This window comes from Leucoraja erinacea, chromosome 6, assembly GCF_028641065.1.
Source record: "Leucoraja erinacea ecotype New England chromosome 6, Leri_hhj_1, whole genome shotgun sequence".
Lineage (NCBI taxonomy): Eukaryota > Metazoa > Chordata > Chondrichthyes > Rajiformes > Rajidae > Leucoraja > Leucoraja erinaceus.
Genome location: NC_073382.1, coordinates 30,445,657 through 30,463,027, shown reverse-complemented (window position 1 = coordinate 30,463,027; position 17,371 = coordinate 30,445,657).

Genomic DNA, 17,371 nt, shown 5'->3' with positions numbered 1-17,371 from the left:
TAGCGCTCTTAAAAAATAGCGGAGTCAGGGGATATGGGGTGGGCAGGGACGGGGTACTGATTGGGGATGATCAGTCATGATCACATTGAATGGCGGTGCTGGCCCAAATGGCCAAATGGCCTACTCCTGCACTTATTGTCTATTGACTGGTCCATCACTACACTCTATATCCAACATTCATCTAGCAAACACAATCAATCATAATCCATACCTATCACACATGCCAAACCTCACACCCCTATTCAGAGTGTATACAAACTCACAAATCTTCATTATAAAATATACATGACTCAGACCAATTATAAGAAACAGTGAAATGGTTTGCCTGGTTTTGCAGATCCAAATGGCAGTCAATTGGAAGCCTGATGCTCCAACAACTGGAAGAAAAACATGCTCCCATCAAATAAGCAGCCTGGCAGAGTGCGCTGACCATCTCATATTCAAATGCCTACTGATCTATACATAACTAAAGCTCTGTTCTTGTTATCTTCCGTAGCGCGGTCATTCTATTTGCGCAAAAACATTATGCGACAGCGCTACGATTTTTCACCAGTTTACTCACTGTTCTCCTGTGCTGAAGTTATGTTCAGATCGGTGGTCTAATGTAAACTTTAACGAGGTTTAAAAATCTTAAAAATGGCGCGTGTGTAGATCGATCTGCACTCCTGCTGTTCAGTGCCGTGTGGATTGGTCTTTTCTCCTGTTACGCCACTAAGAATGGATGGGGGGTTGAGGGGAGATGGAGTGAGTGTGTGCGTGGGTGGGGAAGGGCAAGAGGTGGAGTGGGGGTGGGGGGGGGGGGGGTGAGGGGAGGAGGGGTAATCAGGGGCGTCACAACGGGAACCCGTCAGCCGCGCCTGCGCAGTTAGGGGCTATGGGTGAGTGGTGGAATAATGCATTGGGGAAAGGGTTGCATTGGGGGAATGGGTGAGTGGTGGAATATTGCATTGGGCAATGGGTTGCATTGGGGACCAGGCCTCCCATGTGACTGGGACCGAACGGGTCCCACTTAGTATAGTTCCATATAACATTCTCAAGGTATTGGACAGGCTAGATGCAGGAAAAGTGTTTTGATGTTGTGGGAGCTCAAAACCATGGGTCACAGTTTAAAAATAAGGGGTAGGCCATTCAGGACTGAAATGTGGAAAATCTTTTTCACCCAGAGAGTTGTGAATCTGTGGAAATCTCTGCCACAGAAGGCAGTGGAGGACAATTCACTGGATATTTTCAAGAGAGAGTTCTTGGGACTAACGGAACCAAGGAATATAGGGAAAAAGCAGGAACGAGGTACTGATTTTCGATGATCCGTCATGATCATATTGAATGGTGGTGCTACATTGAAGGGTCGAATAGCCTGCTCATGCACCAGTTTTCAATGTTTCTAAGTTTTACAATTTCTTTTCAATTTGACGTTTCCTCTTGCTGCAAGCAAATATTCTCAGATTTCCCATTCTCATCTTGGTAACACTGATGCCTTTCCTCCTTCCAATAATAAACAGGTCTCACTGAGCCAAGTAACAATGAAAGTGCAGGTTGTGAGTGATGAAGAAGCCATACTTTCATCTAAATCTTCCATCGTAGCATCATTTCAAATTGTTGGTGTTTTTTAGGCATTTTGGGCTGAATTGATAGTTTTGGTATTTGTCCTAACCATAAATATTAAAACACTCCCTATGTTTATTTCATCAAAGCTGTACATAGTATGGAAGAGAAAAGAGACACAATCTTTCATCTTTTTTGAAGCTTGCATTTTTGCAAGCGTGTTTTTTCTTACTGCATCTCAAAATGTCCCCTAAATCCTCTTCCTAATATGGCCTCCAGACTGTATGCTGCCAACTAAACAATGAATGATACACATTAAAAATATCTCCTTTGAAGCTATGTAAGAACTGTAACCAGTTTGTCGTTTATTATTATCTGTACATATGCTTTTAATAAAAATATATTTAAAAAAAAACATATATATATATATATTTTCTCTGCTTCTAAATTCCATCCGTCCACAAATAAAACAGAACTTAGGTTTACCATTTTATGGTTTTACTAACCCCGAAAATGCCAGTTTTATTCACTGGTATATTTATAAATCTTTACTTTTCCTTATCACTTAGGTTCTTTATTCCAAGTTAGATATGACCTCGAGAGATTACAATGCTTTATAAAATTAATTTGTCAAAATACAATGCTACATTAATTCAACATACCTCTAATGTGGTCTGTTGAAGTTTTATTTTTGGTGACAAAGCTCAAATGGTGCATACAAATTGTGACCAACAGTGATCATGGTAATGAATCTTCTGGTCTTCTATTCCCTCCCCCCAACCCTCAGCCCCCACCCCACCCGTGCTTTTCCAAATAGTCATCATTCATCCCTATTCTTTTTTTTCTTTCTACATTCTACTGTCTGTCACACTACCCTCTGTAGATCTTGAACCTATTCATTAATCTATTGCATGTCACCTTTTTGAAACACACTTTCAGAAATCCGCAAAGAATAGATCCACTCTATTTTCCTTGTCCACACTCTCTCTGATTACTTCAAGAAATTAAATTAGTCAAGACTTTACATTTTGGCATAACAATTGCCGTTATATATTTATTTTGTTTTTGTTTTAAAAATATTTTTCTATATTTTCTTTCTGTAAGGATTCTATTATTTTTCCCAACAAAAATATTTGACTGACCAGCTTGTAATTCGCTGAACATGTCTCATCATCATCCTTGAATATATGTATTAACTTATCTGATGCAGTCTTTTGGAGTTTCATCTTTTTTGAATGTTATTTGGTGCAATGGTGTCTCACTGTTTCTTCCTTAGATTTTATTTTATATTTGCAGATAAAACCCATCCTTATCTAGTATTTTTAAGATGATTGATTTATTTAATATTATTCCTCCTTTAGTAATTTTAAATGGAGCTATATCATTTTGAATCTCATCTCCTACAGCCATGTCCACTGGACCCTAGTAAAGTAATAATTTAATATGTCTGTCATTCCACTGATGCTGTCCATCATTTTAGTCTTTCCATTCATTTATTGAAGATTTATAACATATCATTTTTTAATCCATTTATTTTCTTTTTTTTTAAAATAATATTTTTATTAAAAGTAGACATATTATAAAGTATAGTTACATATTATAGTAAAAAAACTTTTCATATACATCTGTCATACATTATTAAAATTTTCAATTGTCGATTACTTCTCCTTCTAGAGTTTTTTGTTATATAGAAAAAGAGAGAAAGAGAGAATAAAGTGTTACAAATATCAAAAAAACAGAACATTAATCCATTTATGTTCTTATAGAATATTTTACTAATTTATGTTCCATGTAAATTTAATTTCATCAAATCCTCTTGCCTTTTTTTGACATTTCATTCATATTTTCTTGTCTTTGTTTTTTGTTGTCCATGTATTAAGCTACAGCACTTTATCTTCATTCTTCGGTTCTATTTTTAGTTTTTCTAAGGTCTCCTTCATATTTTGATTTCTGTTTTGGATACATATTTTTATTTGTATTTGCATTGCTCTTCTGCATTTTTGATTTCCCATATTGTTATTTTCCTTTTAATTCTATTGTCAGAATCAACACCCCCACAGAAAAAAATCAGTTAAATGGATTATTCTACTCATCTCTATACTTGTTCTTCTCAATATCATCTAATGGAATACATCCATACCACTTAAATCAAGACCATTCAGCCCATCAGGTCTGTGCAAGCTTCTCACATGTTTTCCCTGCATCATATTCAACACCCACTCCACCCCCAATCAAATCAACACCCACCAGATTCCACCTTTCGCCTACTCACTATGGCCAATATACTCTGTCCAATAAATTTACTGAATTGTACAGTTCAGCTTTTTTGGATGTGGAAGCAAAATGGAGAACCGCAGAAACCCAAGCCATCATAAGCGGAGTTACAAACTCCACTCTGGCAGCATCAGACATGATCGAAAACAGGTCACGTTGGTTCTAAGTCAGCAGCTCTACCAGCTGAGACCCATGCTATCCACAGCATAACAATATGGTTACTACAGGCTAGAAGATCCCCTCCAGAAGTCCTGGACTTTATTAGTTATGTTGGTGTAGGGGGAAATGGGATATCTATTGGAATCTGATCAGTTTAGATTATATAGTGAGCAGAATGAGAGATGGTTTGCTTTAGGTGTAGCATGTTCAGATTTGGCTCATGTCGGGGTTCCTGTGATTTATTATATTTAATGTAGCTTGATATTTGAAATTATAAAATATATTCATTTACTTTAAGCCAGTCATTGATCTTGTATTCTAAATTGTGAAGCATATTGAGATGCTTTAACTAAAATTTAAATAGAAAAATAAAATAAAATAAACACAGCCTAGACATGCCTCAAAGAAGACATGGTCATTCCAATTCACAAACAGGTTATAAACAGTTTTGCAAGAAACATCTCATGGCTTGAATGCTTTACCCAGCACAGATGGAGGCAACCAGTGTTGGGCCTGTAAAATGCTGCTGTAAGAGAATGGGATAATGGAAACAATACTTGGCAAGTGAGATTGAGTAAGTGATGAGTATAGGGCAGCAACATGGAAAATAATTACATAACAAATAGGAGGAATAGGGCACTCAGTCCATCAGCTTGCTCCACTATTCAAAGGGATCCCATTTAACACATCATTTTTCCTGCCCTATCCCTGTATGTCTAGATGCATTTAACATATATCAATAATTGATCAGCTCTCCCTACTATTAACAAGAGGACATAGGTTAGCTTCAATCAGCAGACACTTGTATGCTAAATTCAGTTCAATGCATGCATCATCAGTGACAATTTTATATATTGGAAACCTATGGTGTTGGCAAATTGTGTGCGCCATTTATGCAGTTTTGATGGTTACCTTGGTCAACTGAGGTCAGTCAACTAATTTAACAGAAAGCTGGAGGCTGTAGTATGAAGGTGATTAGATTTAGTTTAGCGTAGTTTACAGATTCAGTGCAGAAACAGGCCCTTCAGCCCTTCAAATAAACATATAACCATATAACCATATAACAACTACAGCACGGAAATAGGCCCTCTCAGCCCTTCTAGTCCGTGCCGAACACGTATTCTCCCTTAGTCCCATCTACGTGCACTCAGACCATAACCTTCCATTCCTTTCCCATCCATATAACTATCCAATTAATTTTTAAATGATAAAATCGAACCTGCCTCCACCACCTTCACTGGAAGCTCATTCCACACAGCTACCACTCTCTGAGCTACCACTCTCTGAGTCTTAGTTCCCCCTCATGTTACCCCTAAATTTATTTCCCTTAATTCACAAACCATGTCCTCTTGTTTGAATCTTCCCTACTCTCAATCGAAAAAGCTTATCCACGTCAACTCTGTCTATCCCTCTCATCATTTTAAAGACCTCTATCAAGTCGCCCTTAACCTTCTGCGCTCCAAAGAATCAAGACCTAACTTGTTCAACCTTTTTCTGTAACTTAGTTGCTGAAACCCAGGCAACATTCTAGTAAATCTCCTCTGTACTCTCTGTATTTTGTTGACATCTTTCCTATAATTTGGCAACCAAAATTGTACACCATACTCCAGAATTGGCCTCACCAATGCCTTGTATAATTTTAACATTACATCCCAACTTCTATACTCAATGCTCTGATTTAGAAAGGCCAGCACACCAAAAGCTTTCTTTACCACGCTATCTACATGAGATTCCACCTTCAGGGAACTATGCACAGTTAATCCTAGATCTGTCTGTTCAACTGCATTCCTCAATTCGCTGTTTACCATGTACGTCCTATTTTGATTTGTCCTGCCAAGATGTAGCACCTCAGACTTATCAACATTAAACTCCATCTGCCATCTTTCAGCCCACTCTTCCAACTGGCATAAATCTCTCTGTAGACTTTGAAAATCTTCTTCATTATCCACAACACCACCTTTCTTAGTATCATCTGCATACTTACTAATCCAATTTACTACACCGTCATCCAGATCATTGATGCACATGACAAACAACAGTGGACCCAACACAGATCCCTGTGATACCCCACTAGTCACTTGCCTCCAACCTGACAAACAGCCATTCACCATTACTCTCAGTCGTCTCCCATTCAGCCACTGTTGAATCCATCTTGCTACTCCACCATTAACATCCAACAATTGAACCTTCTTAACCAACCTTCCATGAGGAACCTTGTCAAAGGCCTTACTGAAGTCCATATATACAACATCCACTGCTTTACCCTCATCAATTTCCCGAGTAACCTCTTTAAAAAATTCAAGAAGATTAGTCAAACATGACCTTCGAGGCACAAATCCATGTTGACTGTTCCTAATCAGTCCCTGTTTATCCAGATGCTTATATATATTATCTCTTAGTATCCTTTCCATTAATTTGCCCACCACTGACGTCAATCTAACAGGTCTATAATTGCAAGGTTTAGTCTTAGAACCCTTTTTAAACAATGGAACAACATGCGCAGGACGCCAATCCTCCGGCACTATTACCGTTTCTAATGACATTTGAAATATTTCTGTCATAGCCCCTGCTATTTCTACACTATCTTCCCTCAATGTCCTCGGGAATATCCTGTCCGGACCTGGAGACTTCTCCACTTTTATATTTTTCAAAAGTGTCAGTACTTCCTCTTCTTTGAACCTTATAGTTTCCATAGCTGCTCTACTTGTTTCCCTTACCTCACATAATTCAATATCCTTCTCCTTGGTGAATACCGAAGAAAATAAATTGTTCAATATCTCCCCCATCTCTTTTGGCTCTGCAGATAGCTGTCCACTCTGACTCTCTAATGGACGAATTTCATCCCTCGTTATCCTTTTGCTGTTAATATAGCTGTAGAAACCCTTTGGATTTACTTTCATCTTACTTGCCAAAGCAACCTCATATCTTCTTTTAGCTTTTCTAATTTCTTTCTTAAGATTCTTTTTTACATTTTTTATACTCCTCAAGCACCTCATGTACTCCATGCTGCCTATAATTATTGTAGATCTCTCTCTTTTTCCGAACCAAGTGTCCAATTTCCCTTGAAAACCATGGCTCTTTCCAATTTTTACTATTTCCTTTCAACCGAACAGGGACATAAAGATTCCGTACTCTTAGCATTTCACCTTTAAATGTCTTCCATTTCTCTTCCACATCTTTCCCATAAAACAAAATGTTCCAATTCACTCCTTTTAAATCCTTTCGCATCTCCTCAAAGTTAGCCTTTCTCCAATCAAAAATCTCAACCCTAGGTCCAGTTCTGACCCTCTCCATAATTATACTGAAACTAATGGTTTTGTGATCACTGGACCCGAAGTGTTCCCCAATTCATACCTCTGCCACCTGAGCTGTCTCATTTCCTAATTGGATGTCCAGCACCGCCCCTTCTCTAGTAGGTACCTCTATGTATTGCTGCAAAAAACTCACTGACCAGTAAACCCCGCACATTAACACAAGCCTACACACATTAGGGACAATTTACACTTACCAAGTGTACAAACCAAAGCCAATTAACCTATGTGACTTTGGAGTTTGGGAGGAAACTGAAGATCTTGGAGAAAACCCACACAATCATGGGGAAAAGATACAAGCTCCATACAGACAGCAACAGTAGTAGGGATTGAACCCGGGTCTCTGGTGCGGCAAGCGCTGTAAGGTAGCAACTTGACCGCTGCGCCACCGTGTCGCCGATTGATTTTCAAAAAAGATAGAATCATATAGGTTGGTTCATCTCCTTTATGCAAAACTAAGTTTGGAATCCTCCAATACGCCATCATACCACAGTGCACGAGCGATTCATTGAGTCAGTTTTATAACACAAACCTTTGCATTATGGCATGATCTTGTCATTGTTCAAGATTCCAATAACCACCATTCTAAATGAATTATATAACAGTGATTACAATATTTGCACAAACAATAAAAATACGGCAGCAGACACTTCAAGATTAATATTCTGGGATAATCTTTGTTTACTTAGGAATTACATGAATACATTGTTATAACTCCATTGTTTGAGAATAACCAGCAGCAAATATTATAGCAGTAAAATTATCATCAAAACATCTACAAAGATAATGATGCTGCAATTTAATATTTTGTCCCAGTCTCTGAAGAGAGAAGCCTGCACTTCCACTCATTGTTTTGATTCCAATCATCCAATCTTACCTGATCCAGAACTGTAAGACTAAAATGCATCTGGGATTCAATTGGTCAGTCCTTAGAAACCAAACAGAGTGAGAATAGAAACATAGAAACATAGAAATTAGGTGCAGGAGTAGGCCATTCGGCCCTTCGAGCCTGCACCGCCATTCAATATGATCATGGCTGATCATCCAACTCAGTATCCCATACCTGCTTTCTCTCCATACCCTCTGATCCCCTTAGCCACAAGGGCCACATCTAACTCCCTCTTAAATATAGCCAATGAACTGGCCTCGACTACCCTCTGCGGCAGAGAGTTCCAGAGACTCACCACTCTCTGTGTGAAAAATGTTCTTCTCATCTCGGTTTTAAAGGATTTCCCCCTTATCCTTAAGCTGTGACCCCTTGTCCTGGACTTCCCCAACATCAGGAGCAATCTTCCTGCATCTAGCCTGTCCAACCCCTTAAGAATTTTGTAAGTTTCTATAAGATCCCCTCTCAATCTCCTAAATTCTAGAGAGTATAAACCAAGTCTATCCAGTCTTTCTTCATAAGACAGTCCTGACATCCCAGGAATCAGTCTGGTGAACCTTCTCTGCACTCCCTCTATGGCAATAATGTCCTTCCTCAGATTTGGAGACCAAAATTGTACGCAATACTCCAGGTGTGGTCTCACCAAGACCCTGTACAACTGCAGTAGAACCTCCCTGCTCCTATACTCAAATCCTTTTGCTATTAAAGCCAACATACCATTCGCTTTCTTCACTGCCTGCTGCAACTGCATGCCTACTTTCAATGACTGGTGTACCATGACACCCAGGTCTCGCTGCATCTCCCCTTTTCCTAGTCGGCCGCCATTTAGATAATAGTCTGCTTTCCTGTTTTTAAATAAACCTCATTCACAAAAGTGCTGACAATGCTATTGTTGAGCAGTGAAACCGTGCTCCAGCATGGTTATCTGTCATTCGTGTTAAGTCTGTGGAACATAGAAACAAATATAATTGTTGCTGCTGCGAATCTGAAATGTAAGCAGAGGTTGGAAGTACTCAGCAGGTGAGGCATTATGTGTGAAATGTGAAACTAAATTAGCTGTTCAGGACAAAAACCTTTAATCAGAACAAAGAATAAACCAGGTTTTAAGATGTTGTGATGGTGGAGAGTAGAGGGCAACAATAAAGTGAAAGACAGAAGAGGTTAAGTGAAATTAAAACAAGACAGTATAACACTGGCCTCACTCATGAGCCTCATTGTCCTCCCCTCTGAAAGACCTCGGTTCTTGTGAGATCCTTTCCAGCTCCCATACTCATCTTTGCTTTGCTGCCTTCATAGCAAAAGGATTTGAGTATAAGAGCAGGGAGGTTCTACTGCAGTTGCACAGCGTCTTGGTGAGACCACACCTGGAGTATTGCGTACAATGTTGGTCTCCTAATCTGAGGAAGGACATTCTTGCCATAGAGGGAGTACAGAGAAGGTTCACCAGACTGATTCCTGGGATGGCAGGACTTTCATATGAAGAAAGACTGGATATACTTGGCTTGTACACGCTAGAATTTAGAAGATTGTGGGGAGATCTTATAGAAACTTACAAAATTCTTAGGGGGTTGGACAGGCTAGTTTAAGGATAAGAGGTAGATGAGAAAATCATTTTTTACACAGAGAGTGTTGAATCTGTGGAATTCTCTGCCACAGAAGGTAGTGAAGGCCAGTTCGTTGGGTATATTTAAGAGGGAGTTAGATGTGGCCCTTGTGGCTAAAGGGATCATGGGGTATGGAGAGAAGGCAGGTACAGGATACTGAGTTGGATGATCAGCCATGATCATATTGAATGGCGGTGCAGGCTCGAAGGGCCGAATGGCCTGCTCCTGCACCTATTTTCTATGTTTCTATGTTTCTAGGAATTCTATGCCATATAATATTTACAGATATTCTTAGACCTGGGTAACAGCTGGTAGAGCTGCTGTCTCACAAAGCTAGAGACCTGGGTTTAATCCTGACCTCAGATAATCGCTTCTGCAAATTGCCCCTGGTGTGTAGGGAATGGATAAAAAGTGAGATGAATATGAGGCTGGAGAGATGGCATGGGCACAGTGGATCCAAGGCAAGTTGGTAAATTAAATCTGAGGCAAGTTGGCAATAGGAGACAGGGTTAATAACAGGATTTTATTGTGATTATTTCCATGTGACCAGGATGTTCCACAGGGATCAATAGACAATAGACAATAGGTGCAGGAGTAGGCCATTCTCTGTAATTCCCACAACATCATACTTGCCAATTTCTAACTGAGCCTCAATCTCGTCCACTTTATTTCTTATACTTCGCGCATTCATATACAACAGTTTGACCTCCATATTCGCGTCCCCCCTCGCAATTGAAAACATCAAGGCAGGAGCTGGACGAGCATCTGGAAAGAATGCATGCAGATGACAAGGACACCAGAAGACAGCTATTCCATCGGACATTCCACCAATTGAACAACTAGAGCACAAGATGGACATTAGTCCTCCAAAGTGGAGGGAGGTGGATCAGACAGTAAAGCGGGCAAGAGCATCTTCAGCCCCAGGGCCAAATGGGGTTCCGTATCGACTCTACAAGAGTGCTCCTGGTGTTCTTCGCTTCCTGTGGAGGCTAATGAGAGTGGCTTGGGAGAAGAGAGTCATACCCAAAGCATGGCGCTGGGCAGGAGGAATCCTGATTCCGAAAGAGAAGGAATCCACAGATATCAGCCAATTCCGCCCTATCAGTCTCCTCAATGTAGAGGGTAAGATTTTCTTCAGCATCATAGCTCAGAGGATGACCAGCTATTTAGAGAGAAACAACCTTGTGGGTACAACAGTCCAAAAAGCAGGCATCCCAGAGTTCTCTGGATGTCTCGAACATACCAGCATGATTTGGCACCAAATCCAGACTGCAAGAAAAGAAAAGAGAGTTCTGCATGTCATTTTTCTTGACCTTGCCAACACCTTCGTAACTGTCCCTCACAGTTTCCTCTGGGCATCCTTTGACTTCTTCAGGATACCAGAGACTATCACAAGCCTTGTCAAGGCTTATTTTCAAGATCTGCAGCTCTGTTTCACCACGCCTGACTTCACGACCACATGGCACTGCATGGAGATTGGCATTATGGCGGCGTGCACCATCTCCCCATTGATTTTTACAATGGCTATGGAAGTCATTATAAGGGCCTCGAAGTGGGTAGTGGGTGGCGAACGGTTGAAGTCTGGACTCCGTCTACCACCCATCAGGGCCTACATGGATGACATGGCAATCATAACAACAACAGCACCTTGCACCAGGCGCCTTTAAGGGAAGCATCAAGAGAACATCACTGGGGTCAGAATAAAATTCAAGCCATCCAAATTAAGAAGCATTTCTATAATCAAAGGCAAACTGACAGATCAAAGGTTCTTCATTGATCAAGAACATATTTCAACTGTCAGAGAAGCCAATCAAAAGTCTGGGAAGATCGTATAAGCCATCCAAATCAAGAAGCATTTCTATAATCAAAGGCAAACTGACAGATCAAAGGTTCTTCATTGATCAAGAACTGAAGGACACTGATCAGGCTAACGAGTTTAGGCAAGAAGTCATCAAAGGTCTGGTGAACGTCGACCGATCTATGCTGCCTGGAAAACTGAAAATCTGGTGCCTGCAGTTTGGGTTACTACTTCACCTTATGGGTCCACTAACCATGTATGACATCACTCTCACAAGAGTAGAGAAGATAGAAAGAACAATCAGCTCTTTCGTGAGAAAGTTGTTGGGTGTTCTTCGGTGCTTGAGCAGCGTAGGCAGTGGCGGACTGGCCAGGGTGATAGCTTGCCCGATGGCAAGTGGGCCCTTGATGAAGTGGACCCCCTATATCAAGTGGGCCCCTGATGAAGTGGGCCCCCTTTGTCTCCTGGCAACCAATATTTTTAGGCCCAGATGCAGAGGGGGGTGGTTCTGGGACGCCAGAATGCACCGCTGAGCCTACTGGAGACGTCGTGGGTTCAATCAGCGAAACGTCGATGAAAGTAGGTGCCCACTTGATAACCCCAATGACGTGTCTGCCTTGCCTTTCTCAACATCGGAGGAGCATAGGTGAGTGCAGAAGGCTCCCATCACTATCCGGAGTAAATTGATATTTGGCACTTTGGACTTTTAATATCTAGTCCTGTGTATTTGTAAACATTTTTTTTGAAATATGTTAAGCTTCATGGCTACTTTTTTGGTGTCTATTAGTAAATGCCTCATTATATAATCCGAACAATTAGGGGCCGGTATGTAGTGGCCATTTGGCTTAATTTTGAGTGTCATAAATTATGGCATTTGCCCTTAAATTTTGTCTGCCTGTAATTATGTGGGTGGGATTTATTATGTAGTCGGAGGTGTGTTTGCTGCTGGAATTCTTGCGCAGAAGCTGTTAGCTTTTTAGGTTTGTTCGGAGGAAGCATGGAGAAGGAATATCTTTCGACCATGCCACGTTATGCGGAGACATACAGAGTTTGACTAAGGTTAAAATGTACGAGTCAAAGAAGAAGGTTGGATGAGTATCTTACTGATTTTCTTCAACAATAAAGAAACTATTAATCAAGAGTGTGTTATGAAGATTTATCTGTGGAGAGGCTTTGAATGTCTCATGGAGAGCTCCCATGTGTAAAACGACATACTCTCCTCACCCTATGTTTTCTCCTAGTGGCTAGAGGTAGCAATTTCTTGACAGATATAATAATCTGCCAATATAGCACCATCAATGTATATAATAAACCACCACTTCCTGAAGTTGATCGCAATCTTCTTTGTCTTGCTGACAGTGAGGGCAAGGTTGTTGTCTTGGCACCAAGTTACAAGTTTTTCAATCTCTTTCCTGTACTTCATCTCATCATTATTCGATTTTCAGCCCACTATGGTTGTGTCATCTGCAAATTTATAAATTGAGTTGGATTGGTATTTGGTCATGGGTATATTCGGGGTACAGATGGGATCTGAAAACGCATCTTGCGGGACACCAGTGTTGAATATCAGTGCAGAGGATAATTGTCACCAATCATCGCTAGTTTTATATCAAAGTCACGTGAGTGACTACGTGAAGAGCCCGCCAGCCCACATGTGCATCAAAATGTCTATGCATGGCGCGACAATTGGAGCACTTAGAAACTGCTCCGGCAGATAAGGGATTTTTGTTTCAGTTTGGGCCCCTGTTCCAAAAATAGGTACAGTGGGCCCGAAGAAGCTGGCACAGCCTGTGCAGCTGCCTCCGTGGAGACACCGTAAGGAGCTAGTGGCTCAAATTTAGTGGCTGACGGCTCGGCTGATGCAGCGACCACTGTGGAGGCTCTGTAAAGGAGCTAGCACCTGAAGTTTAGCGGCTGATGGCTCAGCCGGTGCAACGACCGCCGTGGAGGCTCTGTAAAGGATCTGGTGGCTTGAATGTATCGGCTGACATATTGGCCGGTGCAGCGACCGCCGTGGAGGCTCCATAAGGAGCTGGCGGCTGAAATTAATCGGTTGACGGCTCGGCCGGGCCAACCGCCGTGGAAGCTCTGAAAAAGGGACAAGCAGCCTCATTCAATGGGCTGCCGGCTTGGCTGGTACAGCTATCACCATTTTGGCTCCGAGAGGCAGCAGGCGGCTCGATTCAGTAGGCTGATGGCACGGCTGGTGGCTACCGCAATCGAGGCTTCGAGAGGGAGCAGTTTTGGGGCTCCAAGGGAGCAGGTGACTGGTTGAGGCTCAAAAAGGGAGCCAGCCAGATTCCTGAAGGAAGCAACACCTGACTCAGGGTTGCATTGTATTCCTCCCCTCTAGACTCCGTTGAGGTTCTAGAAGGGAGCAAGCCTGGACTTGGAATAATTCGCAGGCGCGACCTGTCCAGTGAGTATATAATAGAATTTTGCTCCTGGCTCAGGAAGCTCCAGTCAGATGCCTGTGGAAGCAACACCTGGCTCAGGGTTGTGTTATATATCTCACGCTCAGAAGAGGGGAAGCAACTCCTGGTTCAGGGTTGCGTTATTTTATCTCCCGCTCAGAAGAGGGGAGTACTGGAGATTATTACATAAGTAACTCTGACTATGGGGATGTCATCAAGGAATTCGAATCCCCTGAACTCATGGGGGATATGCTTCAGTTTAATCATATAAAAAAGTTCCGGCTCTTGTCACATAATTTGCCATCCCATCGGGGATAGGAGATTCACTGGAGGAGATCTGGCTAAGAGCATCAGTGATTTAACTTCTCATCAGCTAAGGAGGTATGTGTTGGAAACGGCTGGGAAATATATCAGTTCCGATGAATTGCCAGACTTTGAATTTACCTAAAGTCAATCTCACCGTTTGGGATATCTCAGTGGTGATACATGGGCAAGAATTAAAAATTTTGGCGTATCCTAAGACTATTAACTGATGTCATTTCGGCCTTTGCAAGGGCAGTAGATGGGTTCAGCTCACGATAGTGCAGAAGATGCTTTAGCACTTCTATGTAATACACAGTTGGAGCTAAATTGTCTTCGCAAAATGCTATAAGGCCTGAGGTAATTCCCAAAACATGTGTTTGTTTAAGCAGGGCCAGTAACATGCAGCCTGCAATGTATATCTTCGGAGAGGACTTATGTTAGCAAGGTTAAGACTTGCAGGGAGAATTTTAGGCGGCTGCGGGGGTGGTAGAACCATCCTATGTGGGTAGGGCTCCAGTATCTTGGTATATCACCTCTACATATAAACTAACGGCTGGAATCGCTGCTCTGAGGCTGGTTGGAACACCAGGCCTACTCAATTCAGACCTAGCCAGAGGCCTTTGTTAGGACTGGGGCCAGCGCGCTCACTTTCATTTTGTTGTGCTCTCTGGCGACAGAGATTGGTTGTTCCAGGCAGAGGACTGCAGAAGCAATCCCTAGTTCAGGGTTGCATTATGATATTTTCCACTCTGAGGGTGACTCTGACTGTGAGGATTTGACAGCAAACTCGTATTCCCACACCAAGCGGATGCTACGCTTCAATTCGAGTCGCATAAGGATCTGATGTATGTTCTGATTCGGTCAGACATTGGAGGTTGTATGTTAATGTCATCAGTTGAGGCAAAATCTAAGTTGAAAGGCATTTACCCCAGAAAGTTTTGAGATTTTTCAAGAAAGGATTCGCCTTGTACAAGCTCAGTCGACGGTCATCTTTGTTATACGCAGTCAAAACTCAATTCAGCTAGGGTGGTATAGGCCTGAGACCTATCCAATTTATGCTAAACTTTCTCAAGAGAAAGTGGATACAGCTCCACGGAGGCTGGTTGGAGCACCTGGCCTACTCTTCTATCAAAGCCAGAGGGCTTTTATCTGCAGGTTCAGCGCTCATCAAGGTTGCTGTGCTTTCTTCATACTCAGTACTGTCCCATCAGGTCATGATGTGGAAAAGGACAGAGCAAAGTCTAGGATCAGCTGACTGTTAGCCTTCTGGCTGCGGCCAAGGATCTTCTTGGTGGACTTAATAGCAAGTGCTTTCTCAGAAACTGCCTTGATCACATCTTCAGTCATCGTCTGTCTTCTCATGGACAGCAAAGCAACATTGAACTGGAGGTGGTTTGAGTATGCACATGTTATTACATTAGTCACATGAGAGCTGCTGTAGATATTTAAGTCGTGGTCCGACAAACAGGTGGGGACAGATAACCTCTGGAATTTTTCAAGTTTACAAATCACAACCGATTATAAGGTTCAGTTTCTGGTCGATTATTCCTTATGGCAAGAGAAGCCAAAATTTCCGTCCATATGGTCAATAGAGGAAACTATGGTTATCCAAGTGGAAACAGAGACATCTCACAAAGGATGAGTAGTATGCTCAAGAACAAGAGGAGTTTTTTCTCAAAGTTGAAGAAAAGTGGATCATGTAAAATCAGGTTAGGATTTGGCTAGTCTGATCATGTGTTTGGCGAAGCAGTTTAAGATGGTTAACTGTCTTTCAGCAATTTAGCTGATACAGAGGATTTAAGACCTCAATCGATCTTGAAGATGCTTACTTTTCCATATCTATACACGAGAGGCACAGATATGTTTTGATGACGAAGCCAGTGGTGGAAATTTTAGGCTCTACTTAGGGGTTGTCCTCAGGCCTAGGCTATTTACAAAGATTCTAAAGCTAATGAAGCTCTACTCAGATCAAAAGGGCATTGTGTCATGGAGTTTATAAATTACATGCTTTTGTTGCTGATAAGACTCAGGGGTTTTATCAGTAGATGCCTCTTACGATATTAAAGATGAGCCGACATGAATTTCAATAGTGCCAATTTGGCCTACTCATTCAGGGTGTCCATTGTCCCAGGGTGGCTGAAAGAAGCTCCTACTTACTCAGTCACGAGTGATGGCTAGTTCAACCTATTTCTCGTGCAGCTAGCTCTGCACGGTCGTATGGGAAGTTTGTGAAGAAGACACATGTGAGTTACTTTTAAACAGAAGTAGCTGAGGTTTGTGTTTCTTTCAGTTTGGGTTTAAAGAAGTGATTAAGTTATAGAACAATTGACACTGCTCGTGCTGCTTTGTCATTCTCTCTAGTTCTATGTGGGACAATAAATGATTGGTTATTCACCCACTGTTGACTAACGTTATGCGAGGTGCCTTTTATATGAACACTCTAAAGCCTAGACTCATAGTAGTGTGGAATATGTATCAGTAAAGATTATTATGTGGATATTCATCTACTGTATTCCTAATGGGAGTAGTATCTTTTAAGTTGATTATTCTTTTAGCAACTGATTTCAGCACAAATAACACAGTCTTTACTCAATCTCTGACAGTCTTTGGTCATAACTGACATGAGTGTAGTTTGTTATGGGAATGATCTCATAAAGGAAAATGGGCACGGTTGGGTACAATTTGGAGTTGACAGCATACCCACCAGATCGGAGATTGGGGGTGTTATTATGTATACAGGTAAACTGAGCTTACTAGAACCTATGAGATGAAGGATAGTTTCTTCATTGTTATTTAATAGTTTTCTGAAGAGATTGCTGGTGCAGACTATCTCAACATGAATAGAGTGTAAGCAGCTATTAGCGGATGTGAATTCAAATAATTTCAAGTCTCACTCTTCCAGGGGGACTGGCTCATTAGCAGCCAATAGAATGGATATTCCCATTTGATCGGCTTCTTGCAACAGCAGGAGGCTTACAGTGCGCACTTTCAGAAGTTATAAAATTTGGTTGCATATGTCTGGATGATTGCAGTTGGAATTCTGAACAGTGTTGCATTATTTATTGTCTAACTCAAAGCCA